Source organism: Cupressus sempervirens, chromosome 4, assembly GCF_028749045.1.
Source record: "Cupressus sempervirens isolate cs-2001-9-10 chromosome 4, ASM2874904v1, whole genome shotgun sequence".
In the NCBI taxonomy this organism is placed as follows: domain Eukaryota; kingdom Viridiplantae; phylum Streptophyta; class Pinopsida; order Cupressales; family Cupressaceae; genus Cupressus; species Cupressus sempervirens.
Genome location: NC_143121.1, coordinates 5,707,726 through 5,728,367, shown reverse-complemented (window position 1 = coordinate 5,728,367; position 20,642 = coordinate 5,707,726). Strand labels below are relative to the sequence as shown.

At 39.7% G+C, this 20,642-nt stretch overlaps 1 protein-coding gene and 1 pseudogene across 1 annotated transcript in view; one reads left to right on the top strand and one right to left on the bottom strand.

Moving 5' to 3' along the window:
* The window catches only part of LOC149559653 (SNF7 family protein), a 129,696-nt gene that overhangs the window by 8,189 nt on the left and 100,865 nt on the right, over positions 1–20,642 (top strand). The window lies entirely within an intron of this gene.
* On the bottom strand, positions 752–11,902 carry LOC149559655 (BTB/POZ domain-containing protein At1g30440-like; annotated as a pseudogene).

The window sequence follows — 20,642 nt, the reverse complement described above, 5'->3', positions numbered from 1 at the left end:
GAGTAGGCTCCCTCAAGGTTTAAGGGACACATGCTCATACCCATCTTGGGACTTCTCCCTCAAGGCATCAGATATACATGTCCTTACCCATCTTGGGACTTGTTGGTAAACAGATTTGTCACTGTAGAAATTGCCCAACGGAGTGTATGTGGCAAACCGTTCACAACAATTGGATAGGCCCTTGATATCCGGCCTTCCTCTGCGTTTAGAGGGGCAGCTCCCTTGTAAGATGAAATTTTGGATTTTTCAATAAAGATAAGAAGAACTTAGAAAATAGGAAGGAAAACCATTGATAGCAAATGCACCACACGCCTTCAACGTCTTCATAAAAATGATATAACGGTTAATGAGAGCAATCAAGGACTACGCTTGAGAACTTTCACCAACAGAATGCTAATTTAACCATTCATAAGTACTCTCACCATACCATGAAAATACTTATAGATGAATTAACACCTCAACAATTCAGACCTTTGAAAGATAACACCAAATGTATTTCTTTAATTTCTTTGCACCAAGAAAGTAAGGAAATAACTGATTACAAAAAAACAACGATTGTACACACTTTCCAAAAATTGCTTTGTTATCAGAGCATAAGTGTTCCTTGTATCCAGTTCCAAAAAAAGTCCCTTATTACATTGATTTTCAGGAATTTATAGCCAATCTAGAACAACCAACTTTTTGGTTTCGTAACTACCCAAAAAGTTAGAGTTCGGGCTATTCTAAGAAGGTTCCTAACCAACTTCAACTTTTACAACTCCAACTTTTCATGTCTAACTATAAATAATGGAATAAGAAGATCTTCTAACATGGCCTGATCTAGCTGGATTGCTATCCTTCTTTCCAGATTGCTTTTACAAACAGAACTTGCATTTAATATCATTGTAGTGCGCAACAATCCAAACAAAAAGCTGGTGGAAGTGACACTCTTCTGCATTGGCAGTAGATTCTCAACAGTTTCAAGCAGATGCCGTCCATCTTCCTCAGATGGAATTCTAATGTGTCTAGCACCTTGTTGCCTAGTAAGACCAGGAAGACGCCCTTTTGCAAATACTGTTAGTGCTCCTCCAATATTTTCAAGCTTAACACCTCTGGTTCCCTATGAAGAAATAAGTCTCTTATACAGTGGAAGACTAAGGACTGAAACATCGTCATGCCACCAGTCAGCTCGAACATTTTTTTTTAAAAATCTAGCTCCCGTGCTAATTCCATTCCACAAGACACTACCTCCAGGGCTTTGCATAGACCCATGGTCCATCATAGGCCATCCAAATAAGCTTGGATCTGAACATGCTTTCATAGCAATTGAGTCAACACATCTCTTCACAACCTGAAGCTTCTCTGCATGTGGAAGAACATCTTCACAGCCTTGAACTGCTCTAATGGATTCCTTCCAGTTAGGGAGAACTACTTGGTTTAGGAAAATCTCTGTCCGAGAAATCAAATTACCCTCCCCATAAGCCTCTGTCATCTCCAGATATTCAGCAATGCAACGCAGAAATAAAACATTCAAGGCTGTCAGCTCTAGTTTGACACTATAACAAAATTTTGCTACAAGTTCAAACGCGGTGGCACCACCCGGTATATCATGCAGCTGCAAATAGCATCCCTCTTCATCATCTGTAGACTCTTGAATAAGTTTTTCCAACTTTCCGCTCCCAGATATCAATGGAAACTTGTGAAGGTGAAAGAACATGTCTCCAACTTCAATTCGTATATCGCTGGGAAGACCAGTCGAGCAGAACCTAAATGTTCTTCTAAAATTCTTTTCAACTATATAGAGATGAATTAAAATAAGGATTCTCGCACCCACGAACAACCATATATTTGCTATTACCACAATCATCATCAAGAGTGCTTGAGCTAGAACAATATATTTTTGTGGCATGCTGATTTGTAAAATAATGATTTAAGTGGCTACTCAATCTCTTCGAGCTATGTGGAATTCCCTTAAATGATTATCACAACCTGGTTACCTCTCTCACTTTCAGTCCTCTGAGCAAAAACCAACACTGAGCTTATGCATTTTGTCATACAAATCATAATTGACATTAGTTCCATACTAATGACATTTAAACTTTCTTTGCTTTTGTGTGCAGTATTCACTTCTCAATGTGAGAAAAATTACAGATATGGATAAGCGTAGAGTTACAGCTGCATAAATATGCGTCATTTCATGGCATTATCAGGTTCACCACCCAAATTACATTGGGTACGCACTCAAAAATGAGTCATCTCCTTATCACATTGGCTGAGTGAAGTTTCTCAAGGAGCCGAGCTCTCATGAACTTTCTCCTGTTAATGCATAAAGATTTCCTCTGTTCCTTGCTGCGGCTCTTATTCCTATTACCGAGTTGGCAATGACATTAAATCAAACACATCAGATTCATGGTCAAGCCTGCGGCTTCATATGCTTTGTTTATGATTCCATTAAGTGCCACGATTGGAGAGGTGGAGATACAAATTGCCAAATCAGTCATTCACCTTGTCTATAGCTGACCATCATTCCAACTGCTGCGGGTTGCTCAAGACCAGCTTTGATGGAATAGCGCATATGCCTTGAGTATGGTATTACTTCAAATGATTCACGTGCCTTGTCATGCCTATCAAAGCTGTATATTTGCAAAGAGGACAACAATCAGATGGCTCATACCAGATAGCCTCCTCTTCATTATAGCCAACAAAGGGTTCACTCCAGCTTCCATCACAAAAGCCGCTCGCTATGCCAGGAGATCCATCGACCACAGTGCAAAAGATGAATGTACTTGCCGAATCTTGACTTCTTTGAAACAATTTAATCATCTCCTTTACTTGTTCCTCTACTCCTTCCAGCCGTATAGATAATCAAGCATTAGTGGAAATGTACATTGTTAATGAATGGAAACCGCATCACCTTCAAATCACCATGACTGACTTGCAAGTGGCTTCTCTACAAATAAAACCAATCTTCAGATTATATCTATGAACTTTATTTCCAACCAGCAGTTGTTTTGAAGTTGAGTTTGGGTTGGAATTGCTCGGGATAGGATTAGGTTAAAAAGTTGGAGTATGGGGAGAGAGTATTTTGGTACGTGGAGAGAGAAAAATTGAGTGTGAAAACTCAAACCCAAACTCAAACCATGTACTTCTCTCTAAAAGGTTTGAGTACGTGGAGAGAGAAAAATTGGAAGAGAGAGTGAAAACCCAAACCCAAAACCAAAATCCATACTTCTCTCTAAAGGTTGGAGTACGTGGAGAGAGAAAAGTACGTGGAGAGAGAGGATTGTGAAAAGGGGAATGAAACTCCTACTCAAACCCCTTACTTCTCTCTACAAGTTTTAGTACGTGGAGAGAGAAAGTTTGATTTTTCTTGAGGACTAATCTCTCTCTTTCTGATTAATTAATATAATTAAACATTTCTGTAAAATGTTTGGGTAACAGGACTCACCTGTCTTGTGTGGAATTACTTTACCTGTCCTTATGAGTATTTTATGGTGACATGGGCCATTTGAGAAGTAGGTGAAGTAGACAAGTGACCAGCTCAAGTAGACAACCAAGCAACTCAAGTATGCAGCCAAGCAGCTCAAGCTTGCAACCAAGTAGCTGAAGCAGGTAGGCAATTGGGTTAATCAAGTAGCCAAGTAGCTCAAGCAAGTAGGCAACCAGGTCAATCAAGTAGCTCAAATAGACAACCAAGTAGCTGATGAACAATCAAGACCTTGGTAAGCATTGTTAGAATCTGAAAAGATTAATAACTCAGAAAACTAGTGCAAAGAATAGATATCTAAACTATGAATGCAAATGATACAAAATCAAAATAGCAACACAGAGTTAGTCTCCAAGAGAGTAATGCAAATGCTAGAAGCAAAATAGCATTAAGAGGATGCAAAAACAAGAGATGCCAATACAAGCCAGGGAGCATGCTTATATAGGTTAGGAAGAGGGAGGAGGTGGCAATACCGACCAATGAGGAGCAACTATTGGACTAAAGATAGCAAAGCATCTTCCCAAGATAGCTAATGGATGCTCACATATGGGAAGGTGACACCTCGCTTTATTCACCGAATAAGACATGCTTTATTAACCTAAGTGAGATTTTTAAAAGTGTAGGAAAACCTAGCAATATAAGGAAAAATAAATAACCTACTAGGAAATAAAAAACTACACTAACACCCCCCCATAAGCGAAGCTTTGGTGAATGTAGAAATGGGTCTCGGCAAGTCAAGCTTGATGAGGTACCCATGTACATAAAATTTCCCCAAAAGAGAGAGAAAAGAGACCCCCCCAAAAGATGAAGCATCCCGCACCCTAGCAAAGCTTGCAAATGAAGGAACTTGCTCTCAGTGAAGGGTTTGGTGAAGATATCAGCAACCTTCTTGGAAGTCAGACAATAGCGAAGGTTAATGACGTGACCATGGATGAGCTCCCGGATGTAGTGCATGTGGACCTCTATGTGTTTGGTCTGTTGATGATGGACCGGATTTCGTGAGATCTGAATGGCACTCTAGTTGTCGCAAAATATGACTAATGACTGTCTAATTTGGATACCAAACTCAGTGAGAAGATGTTGAAGCCAAATGGCCTCAATGGCGGCATTTACAGCCCCCCGATACTCAGTCTCAGTAGAAGATAGAGCAATAGCAGACTGCTTTTTGCGCGACCAACAAACAAGACCTAAACCAAGTGAGAAGCTGTAACCTGAAGTAGACTTGCGATCTTGAGAATCACCCGCCCAATCTGAATCTGTGTAGCTCACCAAATCAAGCTCAATACCTGCTGCGTAGTGAATCCCACAACTGTGAGAACCCTGAATGTAGTGAAGGATCTGCTTGGCTACTTCCTAGTGCAGCTCATGAGGCTCCTGCATGCATCGAGAGACCATGCCTACAACATATGAGACGTCGGGTTTTGTATGAGTCAGATAAATGAGACTCCCAACAAGTTGGCAGTACAAAGTGCCATCAACAAGTGGAGAAGAACACTGAGCCTCAAGTTTGACTCCAGAAAGGAAGGGAGTTGGAGTAGGTCTTACAGTCATCCATATGAAATCTCGAGAGTAAATCTAGAGCATACTTGGACTGTGTGATGGTGATCTGGAAGGAGACTGAAAGATCTCAATCCTGAGAAAGTAATGCAACAAGCCCAAGTTAGTCATCAAAAAATTGTCCTGAAGGGCCACTTTGACAGCCTTAATGGTTGGTGAAGAACTTCTCATGATCAGCAAGTCATCAACATATAAAACAAAAAATAGAAGTGAATCACCTTGTTGCAGAATGTAGACATTAGAATCAGAATGGCATCGAGTGAACCCAACTGATAGAAGGAAGGTGTCCATCTTGGCATACCAAGCCCGAGGAGCCTATTTGAGGCCATAGAGAGACTTCCAAAGATGGCACACAAGTGAAGAATCTTGAAGGAAGCCCTGTAGCTGCTCCATGTAGATCTCCTCATGAAGGTCACCGTGAAAAAAAGCACTCTTCACATCCATCTGATGTACTTCCCAACAATTAGCTGCAACAATGGCAAGAACAAGTTGAATGGAATTCATTCAGGCAATTGGCGCAAAAGTCTTAGAGTAGTCAATCCCAGGAACTTGGGAGAATCCTTTGGCAACCAAGCGAGCCTTGTGTTTGTCAACTGACTCATCTACTGCAAATTTTGTCTGATAGATCCACTTACATCGAACAAGTTTTCTTCCCTTAGAAAGAGGGACAAGATCCCAAGTGTGGTTTCTCATTAAGGAACTATACCCTTCCTGCATAGCTGTATCCCACTCAGGAATACTAGAAGCCTCATGAAAGGACTATGGATCTAAGGTAGTAGCGATGAAGACATGTGAAGCATCTTGGAATTGTGAACGAGTCCGCCTAGTGTCTGATGGATCCCCAACCCAATCACCTGCAGACTACAAGGTTTGTCTAGCCCAAAGTGGACCGAAAGATGGAGAATCTAGAGGGGAATTATTAACCTCTAAATGATGACTAGGAGAGGAAGGAGGTGAGTTATCTGAATCACTCTCTGCATTGAAAGTGGAGGTAGAAGACTGCTTAGGTGAATTTGACTCATCAAAAGATCTGTCATGTATTCCAAGTGACTCCAATGTCAAAGTAGAAGGAGTTGGAGAAGTGATAGAAAGTGAGCTTGAAGATCCCTCTTCAAACTGAACACTCCTCTCAATGAACAACTCGTGTAGTGGGGTGGAGCAACCGATAACCCTTCACACCGTTAGGATAACCTACAAATATGCAACGTTTGCTCTGCTGACCCAAGGCCTTGCGTTTCTCTGTAGGAATGTGGGCCCATGCAGGAGAGCCAAAAACTTGAAAGTGCTTAATTGATGGTTTCCGACAGCTCCAAGCTTCAAAAGGAGCAACTCCCTTCAAGGCTCGATGAGGAACACGGTTTTGGATATAACAAGCACAGTTAATGGCCTCTGCCCAATATTGTGGTGCAAGAGATCTAGAGTGAATCATACAGTTTACCATTTCCTTCAAGGATCTATTCTTCCGTTCTACAACACCATTCTGCTGAGGATTGTATGGAATTGAATGCTGTAAATCATTCCCCTATGAAGTGCAAAATCTTTCAAACTGATGGTTGACATACTCACCACCATTGTCTGTGTGCAAAACTTTGATGGCTTTCCCGGATTGCTTTTCTACAAAATTTTTGAAGTCTTGAAAATGATCAAATACCTCTGACTTCTATTTGAGAAAGTACACCCAATTATATCGAGAAAAGTCATCAATGAATGTGAGGACATATCGGGCCCTGCTGAAAGAAGGATGCTGAAATGGACCAGCCAAATCACTATGAATTAACTCTAGTATTTGTGAAGCTCTCCATGCCTTACTTTTGTCAAACTTTTCCTTAGGATGCTTATCGAGAATGCAACCTTGGCAAACACTGCCTGAGAACTGAACCGAAGGCAACCCTGTGACCATGCTTTGTTGGTTGAGTTGATGCAAATAGCGGAAGTTAAGATGGCCAAACCACTCATGCCATAATTTACTCACATCATTAGAGTGAGTGAGCAAAACAATTGAAGGAGGATTAGGAACAAAGTGAGAAAATAGAGAGTAGTGACTGATGATCTGCTCTCCCAACTGCAACTATAGAATCACTGTGCAACTCACGTATCTCCATTGAATCAGGAGTGAACTCAACCCGCTTGCTTGCACCTGTGTGAGTGATTTGGTATACTGATAGGAGATTAGTTGATAATGAGGGTACACAAAGAACATCATGAATGTGTAATCCCCCACATCAATAGACCCTCTCCCACACACCTCAATAGGAGTGTCATCGCCCATCAAAATAGAAGGCATAGTACATGGCTCCAAGGATGCAAGATCTTCCTTAGATGAAGCCATGTGGTGCAAAGCACCTGAATCAAGAACCCAAGTGGATAGTGAGGAAGCAACTGCAACAAGGGCCTTGCCCTTTCCTTTCCCCTTGCTGTTTTCTTTTGCCTTGTTAGACCCTTCATTAGAACTTTGTTTGATAGACTCATGAACATTGATATTATTCTTCTCAAGAATGTATGTCAAGTGATCAATTTGTTTCTTCAAACATTTATGTTCATCATGACCGGGTCTTTACAATAGGTACATTTGACCTTTTCTTTCTTAGGCTTATCGCCCTTGGAAGATGGGGTATCAATAGTTACTTTTGAAGCAACCGGTATTTGATCCTTCTTTTCCTCGCTATTATTTTGTTTCTCATCCTTACTATTGTTGTTACTACTTTGTCCTTTTTGTTCTTTTCTGTCTTGGTTGGCAACCAAGGCATGTGACTTAGAGGACTTAAGAGTGCCCATCTGGATTAGCTTGTCCTATTCTCGAGTGAGATTGACAGCAAAATCATCTAAAGATGGCATGGTGAATTGAGTACCAAGTGCACCCTTAGTAGCATAGAAGGTAGAGACAAACACAAAATATTCTAAACTTAGCTTAGAGAGAATACTAAGAATCAGTTGTTCATCTTTCTTTTCAATTCCACATTGCTTTAATTGCAACCTTAGTGATTTCAATTTGGTAAAGAAATCCTGGATTGTGTTGAAATTGCCTGGACTTAAACTAATTAGTTCATTTTCCAACATATGACCCCTCATTGAATCTTGTGTACCAAATAATGTTTCTAGCTGTATCCATATTTCATTTGGTGTATCTAAAGACTCAATGTAAAATAGCAAGTCAGGAGAAACAAACACAATGTTCCATATGCCTCATCACATTTGTTAAACCACTTAGGCTTATCTTCATCTTTATCAGGTTCAGTTTCAAGTCCCATAGTTATCCTATTTAATTTAGCTTTCTTTAAGTGAATTGTCATGTGTGATTTCCACTCAAAGTAATTGTATGGAGTTAGGATGGGCATATTTGTTTGATCCATGATGAAGAAATGCAGAGAAGAAATGCTAAAAAGAAGAGAACCTAGCCACGACAATGCCCCCCCCCATTTTACTCAATCAAAGAACCCCCCCCGAAGAAATATGATTTGACACTTTATTTTAGTGCATTTACAACTACCACTAGCAAAAAATACTAAGTGGTCTTGATTTCAATGCATTACAAGAACCCTTACGAAGAGCATATGTTGAAAGTGAAACTTGGGCACAATACTCAAGGAAACAAATAGCACCACTGCGATCTACTTGAAAAATCATGCACTTTCAAAAAAAGAATCACTTCGATATGAGGTCGTATGGGAAAGTTACGATCCTCCAAAATTTTCAAAATGAAAACTGTGCAAAGTCACGGTCGAGAATCTGCAATTTCTGAAAAATTTATGCATGAAAATCAAAAAACGATTGCACTAATGGATAGAGCACAAAAAAATAGCCAAGATCATAACAAGAATCGTCGAAATCAGAGTCCATATGAGCAAGAACGAGGCATTTGAAAACTGCATTCAAATCTACGACTGCCAATGGAGAGGGGTACGGCTGTAGCTTTCTGCGCTCGATTCTGCAAAATATACAGATTGCATGCAAAAACTAAAAGATACTCAGATGGTTTTTCGGGGCCGCGAACAAAATCCAGAAATAATTTTTCTTGCTGATGTATAGAAGATGTAGCTGTAGTGTAAATCAGACACCTTTAACAACAAAAAACGACTCCAACAACCAAAAATCGACCCTAGCAACCAAAAGACATCATGAAAAGGTTGAATCAACTACATAAGTCAATCAATGATATACTGGAACCTGCAATATTGATTGAAAACATCAAATATGCAAGTTGGTTGTCAGATTTGAGATTGAAACCCCAATTTCATGACTTGTATGACGATCTCTGATCTCGGTGAAATGAAAGCCAAAATATGACTTTATCAAGCCTTCTGGACATGTTGGAACAACTATAAATGTTGCCAGTATAACCAGAAATGTTGCAATCACCCAAATTTCATAAAACACGTGTAAACCCCAGAGATTAAAAACATTTTTGTCAAACTTTTCTGATTCTCAAGATCATCTGAAGATGCGAGAGAAGAGCATACTGAGATTTTAGAAACCTACAATAAGATTTATTAGACTCCCCCAAATCTCTCAAATAAGGAAACTAAAATCTATTTTTGCACATAGAATGACTCCGATACCATGTTAGAATCTGAAAAGATTAATAACCTAGAAAAATAGTGTAAAGAATAGATATCTAAACTATGAATGCAAATGATACAAAATCAAAATAGCAACACAGATTTAGTCTCCAAGAGAGTAATGCAAATGCTAGAAGCAAAATAGCATTAAGAGGATGCGAAAACAAGAGATGCCAATACAAGCCAGGTAGCATGCTTATATAGGCTAGGAAGAGGGAGGAGGTGGCAACACCGACCAATGCGGAGCAACCATCTATCGAACTAAAGATAGCAAAGTATCTTCCCAAGATAGCTAATGGATGCTCACATGTAGGAAGGTGACACATTGCAACCATTCACCTAATAAGACATGCTTTATTAACTTAAGCGAGATTATTAAAAGTGTAGGAAAAACCTAGCAATATAGGGAAAAATAAATAACCTACTAGGAAATAAAAAACTACACTAACAAGCATCTCATTTTTGTAGACATGTAAAAATGGTAAATGCATGTGACTCTTTTTGTTAGTGTTGTTTGATTAGTTTTGGTCATTTGTATGCATTTCTAGTCAATTTTGATCATTTTGATTAGTTTGTTTAATCTTTCTATCTTTTCATCAATGTCATCTATTTTTTTGATCATGTTATTGCATTTTATCCCTTTTTGATTGTCTTTCTCTTGTTTGATTAAATAATTTCGACTATTATTTAATCTAGGTCATTAGTTTGATCCTATGGGAATAGTCATTTGATTAATTCTCTTATGTCCTAGCATGTGCCTTAAAAGTTAAGACAAATAAATTTCATTTATTTAAGCCTTCATAATTTTGTGTCATAATAAAACATACAATATTTAATTGTCCTTCGGTCATTTTAGACTGAAGTGAGTGTTGATTATTCCCCTTTCCTTCTTCCTTTTGACTTGTCCTTTCAACTTCCTTTTCTTGGTCCTTTTATGTGATCTTGTCCATCTATTTGCTTTGATCCTAACCATCCATTGCATGTGTTATCGTATTCTGCCTTGATATTTGTGCTGCCATTTGGTCAACTACTTTTGACCTCAATTTTCTACAATGGCATCTCAAACAAATACTCTTATTTAAGGGAGTCATAAATTCAATGACAGAAATTACAATACGTGGAAGTAGCATATGATAATGATTTTTGAACATAGATGTCTTGATAAAATTGTTTTGGGTAAGACTAATTGTCTCGAGGAAGTAGACAAAGAGCAGGATATGCTTGATGAACAAAATTGAGAAGAAGCTATTAGGCTCATTGTAATAACCCTGACTGGTTATAAACTTGATAAACACCAATTTTTTCACTATTCAATTGTTTGACATTTTGTCAAACACTTGGCAAGCAAGCTTAAACCGGATGAAAGTATTGCTTTAGGCAAGTTTGTTGTTAATAGTTTTTGAACAACAGTGGATGCAAATAGGTGAGCCACAACTAATACTCTAACTACTGAAATTAAATAACCAATCAAGCTACTAATAGAAATGTTTCCTCGTAATGGCCAATTGCAATTGCGATCACTTCTATTAAAGATATATCCAAAATAATCTTAAATCCACAGCTCAAATTCTTTTATCCAATGACCAAACAAATTACAGTTTAAGTGTGAAGAACCTGATATAAATTGGCTAGTAGCAGACCAACACATCAAATTAATCATCTCTCAGCCATCGGCAACAATGGTAGACCTGTTCTGGATGATGGCAGCCTAGAAAGAAGCATCTTCAGTCACCTAAAATGGATGTTCTTGCAGCCAATAACCTGCAGACCTGTTAGGGTAATCTGCTCCCAGTAAACTCACAGCTAACGCTGCTCAGAACCAATAATTTTCAGCATTCAAGTCCATGTAAAACAGAGCTACGAATGGCACTAATAGAGACGCTCAGGTGCGGGACAATAGGGGTATTCAATCCCTATTTTCTAATGCTGACAGTGCTATCCAAATTTCAGATTGAAATGGCCTTGAACTATAATGAAATTCTGCCCAGAATTGCAGCCATAGTTGTGCCATAAAACCTAGATTTATAAGATGCCCAACAGTAGCAATTCCCAATGCCAACCGGCCAGTGTTTAGGGTGTCCTGAAATGTAGTTAAACAAACACTATTTTGCAAATAATTTCCATGCCAATGCACAAAAGAATTCAGTGTCCAGAATGCATATCACAACTCATAGTAATAGACCAAACCCGTGCCTAGTACAGATGTAAATGAGTGCATATATGCAAGCCCTCTAACCATCATTTCTCCAGCAGCATAATATCTTCCTAGCCACAGAATAAACAGTAATGGAAGATACAAACGAACTAACAATGCCAATTCCATTATACCTCAGCAACAGAATGGAAAATCACCATACTCCAAACAATATCTCCCGGCCACATATAATCACAATACAGGAGACTCAACGAGTATTCAAAACTATGTTACCCCAAGTTTCCGGGACGAGGGGACAGGGAAATGGGTTTCCGGGACGGTTTTTTTTTTTGGCAGGAACAGGGGACGGCAGGGGATGGCTATACGTACGTACATATATATATATATATATATACACACACATACATATACATACATATCTGAATTTTCAAAAATATTCATCAATTCTACATTCATCACAGCAACATAGTTTAAAATTATCAATTGCATTAATCAAATATTGATTCATCAATGATCATAGGGCATAGCAATCAGCATCTAATCGAGTCATCAATAGTTCCCAAGAAAGAAAAAACCTCCATTTGTACCACTAAGCCTTGAACTCTCATGGTTGTGGTGCTCTTGTATGAATATGAAGACAGTGAATGATTCTATACTCTTGGCTGCCTTACTATAAAAATCCTCCAACGCTCACAGTTGTACCCATTAAACTCAATATTAATAAGGAACCTGGATTTTCAATTTGATGGAATGCCTAACTGATTGCAACCCTTTAGATTGTAAATACAATGCCCTCCAACTTAATTGCAGGTTTGAGAGGGTGAAAAACAACTCCAAAGAAATTATTGCAGGCCTGTATAGATGACTCGTAGGGCCCTAGTTTATGCAATGCAGGTCTTGAATAATGCTTGCCAGACAAGGGAGAATTTTCACAGGTCTACCCAGTAGATTGCTTCCCAAAAAAAAATCACGCCCAGGCGATTTTTATGTGAGCTTCCCACAATAAAATCGCCTAGAATTAATGGCGATTCAGGCCCTAAGAAAAATGCTGGGTGTTACCTAGCCTTAGATGGCAAAAATAGGCACTATTTGCCAAATAAATCACCAAGCCCAACCCCAGTAATGTGCAGATTAATTTCGCCCTAGATAGAGATGACAAAACACCCAATCTTCTGTAGCAATGTCTGATAAAGTCAACAACCAAGACGACAATATACCTGCAAAACTTGGCTCTTCAACAAACTCGACTTGAATCACCAAAACAAATCAAACTGCAAATTGAGGACCTTGCAGGTGACTTGCGTTTGTTTTGTGAAAAACTCGGCTCTTCAACTCTTAGCGCAACTTTGTCAGGAAGATGGGAAATGAAAATATTTCCTCACTAAAGTTTTAAAGTTTTAAACATTAACAAACCTAAAAGCTAGACATATAAAAACATTAAAAGTTTTATTTTTTAATATATTTGAAGTTGCGAGGTCCACAGGTGGCTTATTTAATTTTTGTGGTAAAAATCGAAAACTTTTTTAGAAGTCCCGGAAACCTCTAGGAAACGAAAATGCAGTCCCTGGGACAATCAACAAGTTTCGGAAACTCATTGACCGTTTCCTGTGTTTCGGGGATGCGTTTCCGATTTTCCTATCTAGGTGGGGACGGCTTGGAAACATTTCCTGCCATCCCCCCATCCCCGAAACCATCCCCGTTTCTGAAACCTGAGTCTTAGAGGTGGAAACGTGTTCCCGGGTAACATAGATTCAAAATAAATGAAATCACTATAGCTCAGCAGTGATTCAAATACCTTTTAGCCTCAAACCCTTATACCTCAACAAGGCACACAATTTAGAAAACTTAGAAAAGCCAAAAAGGCAACAAAAGCAAATAAATATCCAAGCATGATTTTTCCAATGAAATGAGCTCATATTTATAATCCCTTGATGAAAGTTTTTGAAAGAAGTCCACTTCAGAAACTACAAAAGTTTCCCAATAGAATTCAACACTTGAAACTTCCAAACACAACTCGTTTAGTAATATTTAATACTTGGCTTAGGCATATAAATTTATAATTAATTAAATATATGGCCCCTTTCAATGATGTCTCAACCCTCAACTTAAGTGAAGTTATAAAGTTAAATTATAACTTTATAATAAGCCATTTAATAATTTAATAATAATCTGGCCTCTGAAAACATAATAACTCCCAAAATACTCATCATTTAAATATGTTGTCTAAAATAGGAGACACACCTATTATTTCTCCATGTGACCAAATGCACTTTCCAAAAATAGAAAGGGTCCATCTCAATCAACACCCGACTTACCAAAAATAGTAAGTACACAAAACTAAGTCCAAACAAAGTCCAATCTGAGCCGAACGAAGACCAACCTTTAGCTTATTTAATTGTGGAGAAGACAAGACCCTCGTAAGCCAAGCCACACCAGACTCAATCAACCCCAGCTTACCACCTCAATCAACACCCGACTTACCACAAACAGTAAGTACACAAAACTAAGCCCAAACAAAGTCCAATTTGAGCCAAATGTTTACCGTACAGGGTAAAAGGATAATTAATGCATGTAGTATAGCACAATATAACATGGAACAGATACTTTATTCATATATGCAATATGCTTATTACAATAACTCCAATGATGATTATCCGAAGTCCATTCCAGACAGTGTACATATACCTTCCCGAAGGGGTGACTCAACTGTCACGCACCCTTTCGGATACAATTCTACCTGTAGGCTACAATATAGAATTTATCGACAACATCATTCCCCCCAATTCATATTCCTCTCGTGCCTGTACCAAACTGGTCTCCACAACACATTGCATTTGTAGCCTCTACTAACATAATACTGTCACCTTGGCTAATTTGACCTTGATAGCAACTCGTGTCGCATTCTCTGCTTCCAACTCCTAGGTACACTGAGCCAAGTGTCGCTCTATTGCCTCCAACTGGATGATTAGCTCCTCCTGAGCTCTCTATGCATCCACCAAGACAGCCTTATGTCCAACACCTACTTCGAGTGCCTCAAAGCGTAGCACCTCTCTCGAAAGGCTTGCTCTAGTGCTCTCTCCACCTCTGGCACATAGATACTCTATGCCTATAGCAGCTCCAAGTCTTATCAATTGGTCACACTTCCCACGACTGATAATTGAATTGACTGAGGGTCTAGGGGGTGTTGCCTCCGCAGGGTTCTAGGGCAGAGCCCCAGGCGCGTTCCTTGTCGCGATACAGGGCAGGGTCGAGGGGTAGCGCCCCCGTTGGCAAGACCAAATTAGCACTCTCAAACCCACACAAAAGTCCATGGAACACACCATTTTTGTGATTTTCTTCCAATCCCACACTCTTTTCGCCAACCGCTTATGTTTTTTTCATTACCTGTTTATATTTGTCCCTCTGGTACCATACGTTTTCCATTCTCAACTGTTTTGATTTTTCGTCGTTTTTTTTTTATAAATTTTTTTAGAACCTCCTATCACCCTTCTTCTATGTTTACCAGTGTATTGCAATCTACTTCCCTTCAAGTGAGTCTATATGGTGGTCTCAAACTTCTGTGTTGTATAGTTGACTATGCCTATGTCGTACGGTGTACAGCTACACCATTCACCACCTCCATTAGTTCTTCGTACGGTCACCACAGAGTATGACTAATCAGTACTTGTGTTACTCCTTAGTGTCGTATGGCCGTACGGTCTACTTCCTGTTGCCTCCTTTCTCTGTCTCCCTTTCCATATGGTGTATCATGTACCGCTTGTGGAATTGTCTATTCTTCTATTTAGCCGTATGGTGGATCAGTTGTCATCTCCTATACAAGGCCTTACGATCCATGTGCTTTTCTTAAGGCCATACAGTGCATTAACTTGTGCTCTCCTTGAGTCCATACGGTCCAATTCACTAGGTGGTTGTTACTCGTACGGTGATACTTATTCCCTTCCCTTGAGCCGTACGGTGTGTCATGTACAATATCTTCTCTTGTCTGGTCGTACGGTGTCCTTCCTAGGCTGTACAACATTTTGTTTTTCTTTACTGCCTTCCTTTCTTGCTTATGCTCCTGATAGGCCGTACAACCTTGTTTTATGGCGACTGTACTCCCTTCTACTCTCCTCCACATGTGCCCATACGGCCAGAATTCCTTTTGACGCTTGTCTGTACGGTGTCTTTGTTCCCTCACTTATGTCTGTGCGCTCACTTTCTTATAGTCCTAGTTTGTACGGTGGTTGCTTTTCCTTCTTCCCAATCTATCTTTTTCATGCTACTGTAAGGATTTCCAAAGCCGTATAGTAATAATCTTGTTCTTTATACTCATTACTTTATTACTTTCGGGTCCGTACTTAGAAAACATGCTCAACTTTATATATTATCTACATTTACATATATACATTAATAATTACTACTTTTATACTGTCTCTCAATTGTTTGTCCACGGAGGTGCGTTATTTCTTTCATGATAGACTTTTAGCTTCGACCCATTCATTGCATCAACTACTTCCTTCCCGTCGAGCATCCATAATTTTATTGCTTTATTATTGCCCACTTCACGGATTTTATATGGCCCAATCCACTTTATTTTAAATTTGCTTGGTCTAATCTCATTGCGCCCATTATACTTCAACACTAGCTGTCCCAATTGAAATTTGTTCAACTTCAAGTGCTTGTCATGCCATGCCTTATGCTTGTTCTTGTGTAACCTTTGTGGCCCATACCATGAATTCCGTCGGTTGCCACTCCTTACCGTCAATAACTGTATTCTTGATTCTAGAACCTTCACTCCGTACAATTGCAATTTTTATTAAGCCCTTCCTCTTTGTTTCATGTGCAGACCTTACTATGTGTTTTCCTCGCTATCAGCACCTTTCTACTATATATGTGGTGTGCTGTAACATTTTCTTTCTGTGCGGTCCGTTCACCGTGTATCGTACAATGGAATCTTTCCTTTTGTTGGGTTCGTATGGTATGTTCTTCCCTTCAACTTCCGCTGTAACCGCCTTTCCTTCTTCCGCTTCCCTGTATTCCTTCAGACCTTCATTTTCCTCTCCTTTCTCACCTTTGTCGACCTTTAACATATTACAGGTCAGAAAGAGCTCGTAATCCTCCATTTGCCAATGGAGTAGGCTATTTACTGAGTCTAGGTTGTCATCATTCGACCCTCCTAATCTCAACACTCGCTCTTCATCAGGTTCCATTCTCTTCTTCCTTTCGTCATCCCCTCCACCTTTGCCTTCGGAATTTGATGACGCTACTTCCTCACCTATCATCTGTGTGTGTAGGTTGATTATGAATCTTCGGTCTCCGCGTTCCATGGATAGGGTATTTCGTTTCCAATCATGTTTCACTTTTGCTTGTACCAACCAAGTTTGTTCAAGGATAGCGTCGTACCCTCTTCTTTTCAGTGGAATGACCACAAAATCTAATAAAAATGGTTGCATTCCAATGGTTACCGGCTGTGCCATCAAAGTTCCCAACGGTTTGATTCCATGTTGATCTGTCGTGAGTAACTGGAATGTAGGTGGTTGCAGTTAGGTTGCCCTTATTTCTTCCATATATCTTTTGGTAACACGTTCATGCCTGACCCTCTGTCCACAATTGTGTCTGTCAGTACAGTGCCCAGAATGCCCATCTCAACTACTGCCGGATGCCTCCTTGTCATAAGTGCCAGTAACATCGGGTCCTTCGCAATTGTTCCACTATCGTCTCTTCCCGTTTCCTCTGTCACTCTCGGGAGCGGTGTCATATTCATAATAGCCGTTCGCAACTGTGGCATTGTGAGAAGGTCATTTAATTTAATAGGAACTTCTGTTTGCATTATCTACCTTATCATGTTTTGTTCCACTAAGTTCCTTTTCGAAGTTTCGATAGTGTGTTTTACTTGTGATTTTTCTGTTTTCATTTGCCTTTATAGCTCTGTTCTTGCTTTTAGTAGCCTTTCCTCTTCTTCTGCATTATGGTATTTTGCTTTCTTCGCCTGCTCACGTGTAACCACTAGTACCTTCTCATCACATGTTTCAATGCTTAATAGATTTACCTCTTGTTTTGGGCATTTTGAATCTTCGTAGTCTCTTGGACCACACCATCTACATAGGAGCTGCGACATCTCCTTCGTGGTACAATCTCTGGTGAAGTGGCCCCAGAGATTGCACGCATGACAGGGTATCATTGGCCGTCCACTCTCGTCGTACTGTATCCAACTCTGGCCTCCATTATTATTATTGTTATTATTGCCACCCCTTTCGTGTCGATTATTGTTGTGATATCCTCCAAAAGTTGCATTGTTGTTTGTGTTTGTTCCCGCATACGCTTCCTGCGTCAGTAATATTTGTTGATGTCCTTTTGATTTCATGTTAAACGGGCACTCCTTTATTGAATGTCCCACCACCCGGCAGATATCACAGAATTGTTTCTTTTGGCATGAGCCCTTTGTGTGGCCATCCTCTTTACAGTCAGTGCACCACAATTCTCCCTTCACTGAGTCTGGATTCTTTTTCAAATTCTTAAATACTTTCATCTTTCTTAGCATATCTTTTTGTAATGCTTGAACTTTCTTGTTTGATTTTTCGTCACTGCTACTTTCGGATGATGAATCGTCTGAATTCGACGATTTATGCTTCTTCTTCGTACTTGTTTTTGTTTGCTTTCCAGGTCCATTGCACAATTATACGCATCGGCGTACGATGCTGGTGGTACAATCCTCATCTTTTTCAAAGCCAGCCATAGCCCCTCAACAAAGCATTGTTTCTTCAATTCGTCCTTTGGTTGACTCTCCATCTTCCCAACCAGCTCTTTCAGCCGTCTTGCATAGGCACGGATTGTTTCATTCTTTCCTTGCTTGGTGCTGCATATCTCTGCTACAATTTCATTGTCGTCCCGTAGCAGTCGGAACTCTGCTATGAACTCCTTTCTAACTTCTGCCCATGTAGTTAGCTTCTGAGGATCCGTGTCTGCAAATCAATTAATTATTGCGCCTCGTAGGGTTGCTGGAAACTGCTGGACCCAATCATCTTCATTTGTTACACCGTTTGCCGTCCATATTTTTTCACACATCTTGCAGTGTTTGATTGGATCTGCTGTTCCGTCACCATTAAACATCGGCAATTTCTCCTTTGGTCTTGCCATTACTACTTTCTTTTGATTCTAAGGTACCTGCTATGTACCTGCGCTATTATGCACACCCGCACTGCTTCAGACAACCGTCCGACTTCCAACAACCATGTTACTTGGTGAAAGAATATCTTCCTCAAGCGAAGTCGTTCGATTCTCTGCCTGTATCCGTTCGTCGGGTGTATCGGGAACGAAGAGTTCACTTCATACTCGTGCTTCCTTGGCACTTCGAGCCATGCGAGTTGCTTGCCTTTCGTTTGGATGCTCTACCCTCGGCGTATACAGGTTCAAGAACTCCTTCGTTGTTTCTTACACCAAAATCAATCGTTGTCAAGTCTCTTCCAGCAATTCCTTGGCACTCCTCGGCTTACTAGTTGAGTGCACTCCCTTCGTCTGTGCCTCTTCATCCCCTCGATATCCGTCGGCAATCTGCTGAAGCTTCTGTCTGTGCTCCACTTGCTGTGCTAAAATTAAAACTTCTTGTTCTGTACGTATTTCATCCTTGTCTTTTATCTTATTTCTATCCTTGTCAAGCAAATTCAGCATTAATCTTTATAACATTTCCTTCGCTCCAGGTTTGTCTGGCAACGGCACCAAATGTTTATCGTATAGGGTAAAAGGATAATTAACGCATGTAGTATAGCACGATATAACACAAAATAGATACTTTATTCATACATGCAATATGCTTATTACAATAACTCCAATGATGATTATCCAAAGTCCATTCTGGACGGTGTACATATACCTTCCCGAAGGGGTGACCCAACCGTCACGCACCCTTTCGGATACAATTCTACCTGTCGGCTATAATATAGAATTTACCGACAACACCAAACGAAGACCAACCTATAGCTTACTGAATTGTGGAGAAGACAAGACCCTCCCAAGCCAAGACACTGCCTCAGAAGACCCTCTATCCACAATAATTAGCCTACAAGGATCACGATAATAAGCCAATCCCTCAAAATCCGATGCTGGTAAAAATGGGGATATTACACTCATCAAACTTTCAATCACTGATGATTAGCTCTGGCAGGTTTCTTCCGGTAAAATAGGTACATAAATTTGTAGCTATTTGAAAGGTTTATATGAAACCTTGAATAAAAGTCGTGCATTCTTCCTGAAGAACATGCCCTTTTCGATCATGATGGTGGCCAGGTATCTTGCAATATCATCTCAATAAAATCAAGGATATTCAAGATCAGTTGGAACCCATTGGATGCAAAATAGAAGAAAACATGGTGGTGATCACCCTGAAGAGTCTTTTGTCTTCCTATGAGCACTTCATTGAAATTCTCAATATTATTTCCACTCAACTAGATATTGATTTTCTAATCTCTGCATAATGCTTCTACAACAAGATCGCTGGAAACAGTGATTTAATGGTGGTAGCAGCTCATCTTCAAGCGCACAATCTTTCTCAGCTAAATTGCATAGGCAACCATCAATTCTCTAAGTCTTCTCAACAAAATTCCTTTGCTTAGTCATCAAAAGGCCTCAAGAAGAAAAACATTTAGTGCAACTATTGCCATAAGTTTGGTCATATGAAGTTGGAGTGTTGTAAATGCTTAGCTTCTCAAGCCAAGCAATTTGGTTCACATCCTAAATCACATATTGCAGAGCACACTAAACAGGGTGAGTCTGCCTTTTATGCCTTGGCTAAAAGACCTATAGATTATATAAAATCCTCTACTTGGTATATTGATTCAGGTACCTCCTGCCACTTCATTCATTGCCGAGATTGGTTCACAGATTTTCAGCCATTATCACATTCAGTTATTTTTGGAAGAGAAGAGCACATTGT